The sequence below is a fragment of the Gavialis gangeticus genome, unplaced genomic scaffold (assembly GCF_001723915.1).
Source record: "Gavialis gangeticus isolate Ggan-Ray unplaced genomic scaffold, GavGan_comp1, whole genome shotgun sequence".
NCBI lineage: Eukaryota > Metazoa > Chordata > Crocodylia > Gavialidae > Gavialis > Gavialis gangeticus.
The window spans coordinates 149,780,466-149,793,161 of NW_017729024.1; the positions used below are offsets into that span (position 1 = coordinate 149,780,466).

Below are 12,696 nucleotides of genomic sequence, written 5' to 3' on the forward strand. Positions count from 1 at the left end.
CAGAAGAGGTACACTTGTTAAAAAAGGTTGAAAACCCCTGAACTATGCGACTACATAGTTAAGCATCTCATTTAGACACAACCTGTGTACTGTAAGGTAGAGGCCGAAACTAATTACCTTCCACTTAAATTAAAAACCAAACTCAAATACAGTATTTTCCAAATCACAGAATCATAGAAAATTAGAGTTAGAAGGTATCTCAGGAGGTCATGTAGTCCAACCCCCTGTTCAAACAGGACCATCCCCAACTTTATCATCCTACCCAAGGCTTTTTTCTACCTAAGTCTTAAAAAAAGCCTCTAAGGATAGAAATGTCACAACATCTCTGAGTAGCCTGTTCCAGTGCTTTACTACCCTCCTGGTAAGAATTTTTTTCTGAATACAGGCAGTCTTCAAACTTATGACACAATTGGTTCCTGAAAACCACATCTTAAGTTGAAACGTAAGTCAGAATCAATTTTCCCACAGGAAACAATGTTATAAATGGGGAATTTGTTCCTGAACCAAAGCCCTATACCTTATTTTCACCAAAAATAACCCAGAATTTTGTACTCAATCAATTATAGATGCGTAATATAGCTACATTAATGTATTTATATTGTAAATAGCAATCATATTGATTTGGAAGGACTTCTTTGAGGTGACTTTGCTGGACGTTTTGAAGGACTCTTGGTCAGAGTTGTAGGAAACCCCCCAGGTTTTTCTTTTTTTAAAACTTAAAAATACATTTCCTCCCCTTCCCCAACCATTTCTGTCTTTCCCTCTGCCCTCTCTACCCCTTATAAGTGATTACAAGTAGTACTAGGTAAACTAAGATAAGTTCTTATACTCCCTTATAGCAACAAGCCCCTTTTATATTGTAAATAGTGTTCTATTATGTTTGTGTTGATTTTTGCTGTTTTATATTGAATTTATATGTGAATTTGAATTTAAGCCTGTGTCTGTAAAGTAATGTCAAGTAATGTCAAGTTTCCATTTTGCATGTCAAGCCTCCATCTCCTGTCCTCTGCCCAGGTATAACCTATTGTATAGTATGTTGTAACTGTGACTCATGCCTAACCAGTCTCCTATAAATTGGTTCCTGGATGAATGGGAATGAATGAAGGTGCTTGAGGTACAATGGTAGTAGGCCTCTACTGAATGATCAACTCAACGACTGGACCATCAACTCAACAACTGGACCATTGCCTTGCATTGACTCACCCAGGAATCGCAGACCTCACCCAGGACCAGAGACAAAACCAAGCATTTGAGATAAAGACCCTACAGGACCCCAACATTTGGAAGACAAAGACCCTACAGAAACCAGCAACCCCAGCATTGTGTCCCATCAGACAATGAGGACACCTGGATCTGCACGTATGCATCTGAGCAGGACTGTCTTTGCCTGGACATGTCCTTCCCACACAGGTCAGCCACCCCTATAAAAGTGGTGGCAGAGTGCGATCTCTTTGGGATGCCCTATCTATCTGGGCCAGCATTACGCCACACCACCTATCCACCCAGAGGCCCTGCCAACAACCCCCCTCTAAACAACACCTTGGTAGAGAAGACCCCAACTGGCCATCGAGAACCAACTCTCAGCCTGGGATAGGTGGCTATCAGTCACCTTCTTCCCCCAAGCAAGGGACCTGAACTCTGCCTCTGCATATCTGGACCTCAAATCCCTCCATTAAGCCTTTCCTGTCCTGCTACCATTGTGTGTGTGTGTGTGTGTGTGTGTGTGTGTGTGTGTGTGTGTGTGTGTGTGTTTGTGAGTGTGTGTGGGAACCAATAGCTTTGTGGGGTTGTGTAGTGTGTTGCCTGTTCAATAAAACTGTTATTTTGGAACCCTGAATAGGGTTTTTGTCTTACTGACCTCCTGGCCCTGCTCCAATCTCTGCTCTCTGCCCCTGTGATCTTTGTTCTGTCTGTCTGTCTCTCTCTCTCTTTCTCTCTCTCTGTCATCTCAGCTCCCTCTCTGCCACCTCCAAAACCCTGGCTTTTTCCTTCGCTTCCACCCCAGCACCAGGTGACCCCGAGTAATCCCAGGGCATCAAGTGATCCTAAGTAACCCTGGGGCACTTTGACCCCGAGTAACCCTGGCACCTTGACCCCAAGTAACACCAGCACCATGACCCTGAGTAACACCGAGCCCAAGTTACCCCAAATGCTCCCTAGTGTTAACACACAGTCACGGAAGTGTGTGTTTGTGTATTTGTGTATGTGCATGTTTGTATGAACCCATAGAGTGTTTGTGTAGTTTGTGTGTATATATATAATTTTGTACCATGCCCTCCTGTCTAACAGCGCAATATTGAGATCCTGTGTTGATCTGGTGCATATCAAGTCGACAAAGTCTTCTCAGGAGTCTTGGCTGCAGGTTTTTCTGGAGTCTTGTTTGCTTTCTTAAAGAAAGTGCCCATGGAAGTTTGGACAGATGTTTTCCAGGGAGATGGGCAGTGCAGTGAACTTGTTCACTGATGTGGCATGGTGTCGGATCAAGAGTTGTAAAGTCGAAACTGACATTAGAAAGTTGAAGCAGGTTGTCAATTTATAAACATTGTAAGTGTGAAACGTTGTAACTCGAAATGTTGTAAGTCGAGGACTGCCTGTATATAACTTAAAAATTCCCTTCCTGCACCTTGATATCATTGCTCCTTGTTCTGTTATCTGCTACCACTGATATAACAGAACAAGGAGCAATGTTTTCAATCTCCCTTTGTCTAACAAAGGAGCAAATATTTCTATGACACTGGTCCACAAGTGTTTAGTCAAGTTTCGAATTTTTCCCAGGTTCTGAAAAACTTGGGAAACTGCTTTGTCCGTGTTTTCTGAGAGTCATCTTCCAGGCATCATCAGTGTCATGATATCATTGCAGCTCATTGCATGTAATAGTTTCACTACAGTTGTAAAGTAAGAATAGTGATAGGACTGAGCTCCAGTTCCATGGAATTCCACCAGTCAGAATTTTCTGTAAAGAAAAACAAGATTTCTTCATTGAGCATATATGCTTCTGAAAAGTCATCTGGCCGTTTAGGTAATGTCCAGGGGCAATTCAGTGCCATAATATGATGAAGTAGTGTAACAGCAAAAAATAATCATGAGCATTTGATTTCTGAAAAGATTTCTTAGCTCCACCAGCACACTTTCCATGTAATGCAAATGTCTGTGAAGAAAGAAAAACAATTCTGCACACTGTAAATTATGCAGATTCAATATATGTATGATAATGGTCAGAACAATGTCGACTGTAAATGATTTAGGACTATGTCTAGAAAGGGTCTTAAGCCTATAACACTGAACATGCAGTTCCCAGCTTTTAGGCACCCATCTCCAGAGGATGGAATCCACACGCTGAGACCAAGGACCAAAGTGCCCTATACCTTAGGTAGGGAAAACTGACCACCTGCATTAGAATTCACAATACTCACCCTGGTGAGTACGAGGGTATACCTAAGCTAACTCATAGGAAATGCCAAAAAAGAAGCATGTCACAAATCTTTTTCCCAAAATGAGATGCCAGATAGGGCAGTGCCGGACAAAAATACGTAAGCTGGTTCTGAGAATATGAGATCCTGAACTGAATGTATAGTCACATTCACATGGCACTGTGCCAGATGTAATCAGTTCTGCTTTCCAGTTCACTGTTATAGTCAGGACCTAGCAAGTACAGAACTAGCTTGGGTGTCTGCCCAGTGCTGCCTGATGCTGTGTAGACATGCCCTGAGATTGATAGTGGAAAACTGCCATCTAGATATATACATGTAAATTGTTCCTTTAGTGGTAGGTAACTGACTGATTACCCTCTGTTAAAAGAAAAGAGGAAAAGGCAGACACCATTTTGCTTAGAAGCCTAATGGTTATAGGACTCATCCAGCAAGAAGACCGGTTTCTATGCCCCCGCAGTCTGAAGGGGTTCAAATCCGCATCTCTGGGTTCCTGCTCTCAATGCTTACTACATATTTTACACCAGAAATCTTTAAAGAGCAAGAAAAATGCAGTCACAGTGCAAAATGCATATGCAATCCCAGACCTCAGGGCTCCCTGTTTTTTCCAACAGCTGTTCGGCTTCTGCAGGGTGGGTAGAGGATATCCGCAACCCTGACTAGTAAATAGCCTGGAGGTTGGTTGGGACTGCCCTGGGAAGTAGGTGTTTGACCACTGTAGAGCCATATCTGACATCTGTCAGATCAGTATTACGCCAAAAGTGGTCACCACCACTGCTGGAGTTATTTAATGACAGTGGCTGTGGGTGATGAATTCAGGGATTTCAGTATATGCTAGGAATGCTCAGAGCATGCCTAGTGGATTGCAGAGGCATAGTGAGCTCCTGCATCCCCTTGGAAGTGCCGATTACTGCGAAGCTGGAGGCATGATGGGGGAGAAGAGCTGTACCTCTTACATGGGAGGGCATCTCTGCACCCTACAGTGTATGGGGCTTCAGCAAGGCAGAAACAGCTGAGGAGCAGACTCAACAGGGGGCACCAGAATGCACCCTCCCCTTCCCCCCCACAAGATTTTGTTAAGGTAGATGCAGACCTGCACTGCCCAGCCATAGAAACCTGCATCCCATAGTGTATGCAGGGAAGAGTTGAGCTGTATGGCACCCTTCCCTAGCACTTTTTGCCCTGGGAGGCACAGCTCCATGCCCAGTAGTGTACTGGAGAGGAGTGAATAGGACACTAGCCCTGGGTCAGGCCTGGATCAAGGGCAATGCAGCCAGTGAGTGGTGAACTTGTCCTCCAGCTGCAGTAGCCTCACTGCTGTCCACATACTACAGAGCATGGGGATGCCTGGTTTCTATGGCTGGGAGCCACTGGGCCATACCCACGGTAGCAAATACTCCTTGGGATACAATTTTGGTGCCCTTCTAGATCAAAGCCAAGGGCCTTGCCCTGCCATAATTATGCAATTGGTGAACTGAGCATTCATGGGGACCTAAATGTAAGCACACCTACTTTTGAGTCTTGAATGGTTTTAAACAGACTTTAGAGGACCAAACGTTCAGTTCAGCCATGCTTGGTGGCATTTCTGAGCATGCATAATTGCTGTGCTTTAAGTGCTCGGAAAATTTTGCCCACAAAACTTAAGTCCCCATAGTCTGGTAGGAACCCACATGGTTAGGAAGGGCTTTTTTGGATTGTTCATCTGTACCTAGGAAACTTAAGTGCCTATGCCTACAGTCCCATCCACATAGGCAGATTCCCACAGCCAGGCTGAGTTGCATTGATTTCACTTGGAGGATCAGAGTGTGCAATATTTACTGCAGCTATTATTATTGTTGTTATTTAAAATATTCCTGAGGGGCCATGGCTATGACATGATGGTCGACATGCTCATTGTGGGAACACTTGGAGCCTGGGACCCGAGCAACGAGAGCGTCCTGTGTCCTTGCCGTGTCTCCCGCTGCTACGCCGAACTGATGCGCTGCCTCATGGTGTCCAACACCATCCGCTGGTCCCGTGACATCTACGTGGAACACATCACGGGCCACCACCAGTACTCTGACCCCACCAGGTGGACCGCTGCTGGACCAGACCCAGAGGGGACCACCTGAACCCCTCTATGCACCTGATGGACTTCACTTCAAGAGCGTTCTTCAGCAATAGACCACCCCACTCCACCCGAAGAGGACCCCCACGATGAGACTCTATATGAACTGAGACATTTTCTTCGACCTACTTCCTCCACCACTGCAGCCCTTTGTATGGGTTTGTGTGCATCTATCTTCTTTCTCTCTCAGCGTCGTGAACCCCCTCCCACCTCTTCTCCCACCCCTGGGGCTTCGTTGGCTAACATTGTATTTTCTGTAACCTAGTTGCGTTCCCTCCTCACCCCCATCACTCTAATGTTAGTCCCTCGTTCGGGTAATTTGTATTTCCCTACTGGCTTTTGTCATCGTTTTGGATTCACAATCCTAAACATTTACTGTGGCTATTATTATTGTTGTTATATAAAATATTCTTTCCACTAGGAAGCACTAGAAAATAGAAATGAAGAGGAAAAGCTTTTCCAATCTGCGCAAAGGACAAAACGTTTTGTTTTGAAGACATTAAGTGAGCTGTGAATTTTAAAACTGATATTGACTATTGTTCTGATCAGTTAAAACAGTTAAAATAATGGTACTCAATCTTTTAGGCAGGCCAGTCTATGGGCTGGATCGGACCCTGAGCACCAGGATTGGGCTCTACCCTGCCTCCTCCCAGCTCTGCCCAGATGGAGCCTGCGCCATCCCTACTCAGCCCTGCACGCTGCTTGAATTGGACCTGTGCCACCAATGCTCAGACCAGGCCCTGGCCCACACTGCTTCAATTGGGATTGGGCTCATACTACCCCCACCTGGCCCAGAACATCCTGATTAGGTCCTGCACTGCCTCAACCTTGCTTTGCATGCTGGAATCAGGCCTCACGCTGCATCCACCCAGCCCTGCATGCCTGGATTGCGCCCATACCAGTCCCATCCAGCCCTGTGCACCTGGATCAGGCCCACACCACCCCCACATGGCTCTCACCTTGCTCATGCCGCTCCCACCCTGATCAAGAGTACACCATCCCTTGCCAGCTCTATGTGCCCAATGAGATCCCCTGCCTCACACACTGGTATCAGGCTCCACACCACCCTGCATGCCTGAATCGGCCCTACACTGTCCTGCATCCCTCATCTAGCATGCAGAGCTATGCTATCCAGGCTGTGGGTCTCCCCACAGCTCAGAAATTTGGCAGCAGGGGAGCAGTAATTAATGATGCCACCACGCCCCCACTGCCAAATATTTGAACCTGGAGGAAGCCCTCTGAGCCTGGATAATATGGTTTCACAAGCAAGATCTGGTCCTCAGTGATACCCTGAATTAAAATGATAAAGACTAATGTGCCAAATTCCTGTCACCCTAAATATATATTCATGTACTTATAAGTGGTGTAGGTAGCAGGTGGGGTGTGCAAAAGAGAAAATCCCGATTCTTACTTCACATATAGACATTATTTCAAGGTGGAAGTACAGTCCAGCTGAGCAAGGGAGAACCAAGGACACAGCCTGAAGTGTTGAGGTGAGAGAGCAATGTGCCTGTTACTGAAATGCTCCCATCCTTTGTTCCCCTAGAGTAATAGACTGTGAGGGCTTTAGATAGTCCAGACAGATGCAATCTGTGCCCTGGAGCTCCTTTATTCCACCTTCACAGTTTCGGAGGAGAAGAGAAGTCCTTTTCCTCATGAAGTTCTCTACCACTCAGGTAAATCACTCACACAAAGCACAGAGGGGAAGATTTTAATTCATATCAGTAATGTTCTGGAGCCTGATTATGTATGTTTTATGCACTCAACTCTCCAATCATCTCTAAGGTTAATTTTGCTTAGGCAAAGAATGAAGGATTGGAATCCTTAAATATTGAAGATGAATATTTTTCAAGCATTAGGCACATACTGTTTACTTATTTATTGCAATACAAGTTAGAAAGGTTTAAATTGAAAGTAAATTCTAAGTACAGAATCTTAAATAATCTAATATTGAAAATCACGTTGATTAATCTCTGGAATATATTTAAAGAAATGATTTCAGCAAATTTCCTGACAAAATATGTCTTTTAGTCAAACTCAGTTTCTCTCTTTCTAGCCACCCTATGTGTAATTCATGAACCTTTAAACAGTATGGGAGTATAAATAGCTAAACTGACATTTTTACTTTTACTTAGCAGCCTGAATAATTGGTACACTCCAAGCATTTTAAATGCTAAAATAATCATTGCTTTGAATTCATCTTGTGATGTCATAGCAGCTTCTGACTGACATAATAAATTTTAAATATATGAAAGCTTGAAAAGAATGTTAGAAATATTTCTTATTTTAAATACATAACAATTAAATGATCTATAACTAGCAGTAAATTCTTACGTTATCTTTAATGAAATGCTCTTTAAAAGTATGATGTATTATTATTGTTTTTTGACTTCTGGGCAAGATGAGAATTTCATCTAAATGTTTAGTACATTTTCCTCAAAGTCAGAAAGAACTGTGCTGACAAGACTATCAAACCTAATTAACAAGTTGAATTAAAGTGAAGGTTCAGCGAGCATTATTACAAACTCAACATTCCCTGCGGGAAACTGCAAGAACTGTGTTACCGTCCAGTGCTGAGGAGATACTGGGTACATCTATATGAGGCATTTTACTGCAGTTGACTAATTAATTCTACAGTAAAGCATCACCATCCTCACATGCACCCCTAATAATCCAAAATAAACTAATCAACTCTGCCTTAGGATAGTACTGCCCAACACAAGTACTATCCTATGGCGGAGTTATTTACTTCACCACAACACACATGTAGATGGTTACCGGTGCTAGCTGTGGCACATGGGTACTACAGTACAGGAGCTGCCTGCCAGGTACAGCCCTGAGGTGTAGCACCCTCAAGCCCCAGCCAGCCCTTCTGCAGCACATTGAGCTGGTGGGAAGGAGTTCCAGGCTGGCAGTCTGACCCCCAGAGCCCCCTGCCAGCTGCAGGTTTGCTGCTGCAGCTCAACGTACTGCAGTACTGGGCACACGTGTAAATGCCGCACCTGAGAGCAATAAATGCCGGCACAAACTGCACCGAAGTTTATTGTGTCACATTAATATCATGTGTAGATGCATCCACTGACTGCAACACTGTACCTTTCTTATTGTCATTTGTCTGTTACATCCCCATAGCTTAAATAAGGAGGAAAACTCTGCAGAACAATGAGTCTTCCAGTAAGCTTGCAAGGAAGAATAATCTTGCAGTAAAGGCACCACATTGGGACTGAGGAAAGCACCTCTTGGATGTGCAAAGATGTCATGTGTGACCTTGGGCAAGTCAATTAATCATTCTGCTTCACTTTGCCATCATTATATAGGAATACTGATGTTTTATTTCTTTGTCTTGTCTCTTTACACTGTTAGAGCTTCCAGTCAAGCATTGCTTCTTGCTTTGTTTACTTGCAGTACTGAGTATAATGGGGTTCTCATCATATTTGGAGCCTATTATAATGCAAATAATAAATTACGTTAATTCTGTACCTGGCACAGCAGGGTCTCATTTATACAAATAATGCAATACATACTAATCAACATTTGAAACTTAACATTTCTACAATTTTTATGTTTGTATACTCTATTTAAAAATATGGTTCAACCTACATTTTCCCTCATTTAATGTGACATATAATCACTGGAGTAAAAGGAGTAAAATCACTTTTTAAGGAGTAAAATCACTGAAAAAGACCAACTTTTCCCCCAATACTGCTAATGCATTCATTTATAGACCTTTTGAAGAACTTTGTGTTCATGTTAGTATGTTCTTGACACTCAAAAAACAACAAAATAGAAAACACTGCCAAAAACAACAAAACCATTCACACATACATACAAAATTATCTTCACACAAAACCGTGTTTCAGTGTAACATTGTAAGCAAAAACCAACAAAAAAGTGAAAGCAAAGGGGAAAAAAGGATCCTCAAAAATTGCAAAGTCCCCCCCTCCAAAAGACAAGAGGTGCACTAAGACTGAACACAACAGTTCCCAGAAGGAAAAAAAAAGGCCTCCATGTAAGGATCTTTGAGATCAAACCCCACCTCAGCTGTTTCTGAACCTTAAATTCACCTGAATTCTTAAGAACCTAATTTTCTGACAGTAAAGTCCCCAAAACACCTAGGTTTCAGCATCTACGCTATGGCACCCTGGAGGACTGTGCTATTGCTTCCCTGTGGACATACCCTAATTCTCCCAATTTACTGTATAGAGGAGGGTAGGATAACTCAGGATTGTGAGGTCTACTAGGCTACAGGACACCTAAAGGTTAGGCTTTTAGCATTGCAGTGCTCAAGCTCTCTTTTTTCAGTTTAGCCCTTTGTCTTCTTATGTGTCTATAATGCATCTAGCACCTAACTGGCAGTATATAATAATGGCTAATCAAACATAAACATAGTTCCTAGACAGCATAAATAAGGAGAATGACTCAAAAGCCAATGTAACTAGCAGCATATGCATTGATATCATTATTTGTTTGTATTTTAATAGTGCTTGTAGTCCCAAAATAAGACTAAAACTTATAAAGAATCAAAATTTAAAGGCAAATTGTACAATTGGGAGTGGATTTTATGCATCTGAATTAGGACTGGAAATTCACCTATTTTCACCTTATTTCACCTATTCCTCATGCTATGTAAACTCTTCATTGTCTTAAAGAAAGGCAAGATTTCACACCTATAGCCACTTGAGAAGGAAATATATAAAGATACATTTTGTAATAGCAAATTTTTTGCTCTTTTCCATTGGAGAAAAAAGGCACACTGAGCACTTTACGTTCCAAATCCACTTGGAGACTAAACCAATACTGCAAATCCCAAGAGTATTGAAATGATAAGCCAAACCTAAAAATGAGATTACTTTTGAAACAATTAGATTTTTCAAAAAAATAAATTATGTTCTTTTTATTTGCCTTCAGGTATTGGAATGAACAGGAATCATGATTTCAAGTTTTCCTCCACAATCCTGAGGGACAGAGCTTTCTCTTTTTGAGGAAGTGACAATTGAGATTCTGAGCTAGTAATTTTCTACCAGAACCCTGAGCTTTAAAAAGCCAGAAATAATATTGCAAGATTCATGGTAAAACCATAATTCAATAACTATGCTACACAAATCCAGTAGATACTTTTTAATGAAAGACGGGAGATATGGTGGTGCAAGATATAAGAATGATAAAAAAGAATCAAGCATCAACAAGAATGTGTTTCCACTATGTGGAATGAAATCCTAAGGCATTTGTTTTGAAAAAGTCTGCTATAAAGTCTACTGCCTCTATCACCTAAGATTTATTCCAGGGGTCAGCAACATACAGCCCACTGGCCAGATCTGCCCCACAGAGACACTGAATCCAGCCCACAGAGCTGGGGGGGCTTTGCTTGTGCCCCATGCCAGGACAGTGCACTAAAGAGCTATGCTAGGCCTGAGCAGCTTCTGGCTGAGCCTATACTGCTGTTGCTTCTCCCCACCCTCCTGACTCTGCAGGGCAGGTGGTTTTAAGGGGTGTGTCAGCAGCATGGGGCTTTCCCTACACCCACCATGGAGCCATGCAGCTGGGAACTGTGCTCATGCCACTGCTGGTTCCTGTAGACTCCATTCCTTGGCTGTGCCCATAGGGAGCTTCCAGCCCATAGGAGGCTGTGCTGGGACCAGGTATTTGCAAACTGCAGCTGTGTTGCTGCCATTTTTCCACTCCAACCCAGTTGCAACATGGGCACAGCTTCCAACCAGCAGGGACCTGCACTAGGACTAGGCAGCTCCCAGCTATGCCCATGCTGCAGCTGCATGGGGAGAAGGGGCATGGGGAGAATGGCATCAGGGTGAACACAGTTTGCAGATATCTGGTCCAGGTGCAGTGCCCCACCAGCTGGAAGCTGTGTCCCCCTTGCAGCAAGGGAGCAGAGTTGGGGGCAGGAGGGAACAGCAACAGCATGGGCACAGCTCCCAGGTGCCTGGCCCCACCCTGGGTGCAGGGAACTCCCCCTAACACTGATGCATCACTGAACCCATCTGGCCTTCATCAAACCAGAACCAGTTTGTTCTGGCCTGTGGCTTGATTTGCTGGCTCCAAATCTAGTCACCATCACCTTTGGGGAAATGGAATTACTAAGATTAGATTTGCAGTTAAACAAAATGCTTATATTTCTCCTCTGTTTCAAAGTAAAGAAAGAATGGATGATTTATTTTTAATGAGTTACTCAAACCTACACAAGGAACTCAGTAAGTCACTGGTTTGTTTTAAACAAAAAAGCCCTGATAGAACTGCCAGCGATAGTACTGCTCATAGTAGTATTAACTACATCTACAAATTTCAACACCACTTCTCTTGGCTCAGTCACAGACATATGTTCTTTAATTTTTCTTTCTGATATTCCAGGCTGGTTTTTTTCAATATGTTGAGGAATATGCAAGATAAACTGGCCTGTGTGATGAGACCAGTATGACATGCGTGGGTGAATTAGTTATGTTATCAGTGTAAGTGACAAAAAAGTTTTCTGACCCATAGCATATGCTTGGGTGAGAAGAAGAGAGAGCTGGAAAAAAAAGCAATGATGATATGATACCATTATTCTGTCTTACAACAGATGGTTCCATTAGTAAAACAGGAATAATAATAACTCTACCAACAGGCCATTTTGTGCACAGTATTCTTCCTGTGTGCAGTAAATTTCACAGAGAAAATAAAATGTGTTTCAAATGAAAGGTATAGTGGTCTGTGCTCCCTTTATCAAATGGAGAAGTTTCAGTTGCAACTCACATTATCACTGAAAAGAGCTTATATCTTCCTGCACTGATGGGATAACAGACCCCACAGCTAGGGGTCAGATTTACAAAAGTGCCTAACAACTTAGGGGTGGTCATCTATGTAAAACCTGCCAGTGCCAACTGTAGTAGCAGAATATAAACTTTCTTTTTGCTGCCAATACCCAAGACTTTGAAAAGGTCAGCTCCAGCCTTCAATCAGTGCTTAGTGCCAGCCTCCATCATTCATAGATTCATAGATGCTAGGGTCAGAAGGGATCTCAACAGATCATTGAGTCTGACCCCCTGCCTAGGCAGGAAAGAGTGCTGGGGTCAGATGACCCAAGCCAGATGCCTATCCAGCCTTCTCTTAATGAGCCCCAGGGTAGGGGAGAGCACCACCTTCTTTGGCAGCCCATTCCAAATTTTGGCC

At 43.2% G+C, this 12,696-nt stretch overlaps 1 long non-coding RNA gene across 1 annotated transcript in view; it reads left to right on the top strand.

Annotated features, from left to right (window-relative positions):
- Positions 1 to 577: 577 nt before the first annotated feature.
- LOC109298262 overlaps positions 578 to 12,696 on the top strand; it is a 24,431-nt gene continuing 12,312 nt past the window's right edge. The window contains exons 1-2 of the long non-coding RNA XR_002097566.1: positions 578 to 678; positions 1,778 to 1,781. This is a non-coding gene — a long non-coding RNA (uncharacterized LOC109298262). The remainder of the gene's footprint in view (positions 679 to 1,777; positions 1,782 to 12,696) is intronic.